This window comes from Gastrolobium bilobum, unplaced genomic scaffold (genome assembly GCF_033153095.1).
Source record: "Gastrolobium bilobum isolate Gb01-03AN ecotype WA unplaced genomic scaffold, APGP_CSIRO_Gbil_v1 utg47080, whole genome shotgun sequence".
Lineage (NCBI taxonomy): Eukaryota > Viridiplantae > Streptophyta > Magnoliopsida > Fabales > Fabaceae > Gastrolobium > Gastrolobium bilobum.
The window spans coordinates 37,729-39,468 of NW_026899110.1; the positions used below are offsets into that span (position 1 = coordinate 37,729).

Below are 1,740 nucleotides of genomic sequence, written 5' to 3' on the forward strand. Positions count from 1 at the left end.
CAGCCATCTTCTTCTTTTCCCACTTCATCATCTTTTGTGGGGAAGCATTTTTACCAACTTCTACCTCTCCTTCATTCTTATTGCCCTTCCCTTCCTCTTCTTTCTCAATTCCAACTATAACATCTCTAACAACTACTTCTTTCTCACTTTTCTCATTTCTCATCTTCTCTACTTCATCATCAGAGACTACATCTTCAACCACAACCTCTTCTTCATTCTTTTTATTTTCCACATTCTTTTTCACTGGTTGAAGTACCAACCCACTTCTTGTCATAATTGCTTTACAATGCTCCTTAGGATTCACTAATGTATCACCTGGAAATTTCCCTTGTGGTCTCTCTGATATCTGTCTTGATAATTGACCAATCTGGGTCTCCAAATTTCTGATTGATGCTTCCTGATTTCTGAAAGAAGTGCTGGTCTCCTGCATGAATGCAATTGTCTCTTCCCTGAATGAATTAGACCCCTGGATATAATCCTGAGTTGTCTTAGTTAACTGAGCAAACGCTTTCTCCCATGCAGCATGATCACTTGACTGCTCCTTCATATGTGGTGGTGGAGGATGTAATGGTGGGTTCAATTGAGGGTTGGAACTATAGCTGAATCCTGGGTGTTGATTCTTGTTCTTCCATGGTGGCACATAAACATTCCTTCCCTGATTGTTGTAGTTCCTTTGATTATTCTGATCATACCACACTCCATTCACCTCTGCTTGTTCTGGTGATCCCCCATAATCACACTCCTCTGTCACATGTCCTTTGCCACAGATAGCACATACACTATTGGTTTCCACATAAGCTACCTTTTGTGAAGAGAGTTGCTTAATAAGGGTATCCAACTGTTGCTGTTGTTGTCTCTGTGTCTGCATCAGCTGATCATTCCTTGCCAACAGAGCATCATACCCATCCAACCTGATGATTCCTGTCCTTCTCTCAGCCACTGGGGCATTATCAAATTCCTGAGATGCCAATGAATCAAAGATATCCAAGGCTTCTTGAGGAGTCTTGGTAGTCAATGATCCATCAGCAGTGGCATGCACCAAGGTTCTAGTGTTAGTGGTCATTCCTTGCAGGAAGATTGCTGCTTGTTGCCATGCCTCAATTCCATGCTGTGGACATTTCCTCAACAAAGTCTTGAATCTCTCCCAAGCCTCATAAATGGATTCTGACTCTTTCTGCTTAAAGCTTGTAATCTCATCCTTCAACTTGGCCCTCTTGGATGCTGAGAAAAACCTCTGCAAGAACTTGGTTTGCAGATCATCCCAAGTTGTTATACTTCCTTGTGGCAATGATTGCAGCCATCTCCTTGCATCATCCGTCAGTGAATGAGTGAATAGTCTCAACAGAATTGCATCTCTTGTGACACCATTTATCTTCACAGTATCACTCAACAACAGAAAGTTCTCTATGTGCAAGTAAGGGTCCTCTGCACTGGTTCCAGCAAACTGATACTTCTGCACCAAATGTATCAAAGCAGGCTTCAATTCAAAGTTGTTGGGCTCCACTGTTGGGCGCACAACACTCCTAATTGGAGGAATCACTGCAGGAGTCATGTACTCTCCCAGTGTCCTCTGTGGTGGTGGTGGTGGTCTGTGATTCTCTGCCATTATCTCTTCCTGATTAACCGTACTGGATTCACCAATTTCTTGCAACTGTCTCCTTTGCCTGGCTACCCTTTTGTGCTTCCTCAATGTCCTTTCTAATTCTGGATCATACAACAACAAATTCGGATCAAGTGTAC

The 1,740-nt window shown here is 42.8% G+C and overlaps 1 non-coding gene across 1 annotated transcript; it reads left to right on the forward strand.

Annotated features, from left to right (window-relative positions):
* The first annotated feature begins 1,100 nt into the window (after window positions 1-1,100).
* On the forward strand, window positions 1,101-1,207 carry LOC133287292 (small nucleolar RNA R71). The gene has a single exon (XR_009748226.1). It is a non-coding gene; the product is annotated as a small nucleolar RNA R71 (small nucleolar RNA).
* The last annotated feature ends 533 nt before the right edge of the window (window positions 1,208-1,740 follow it).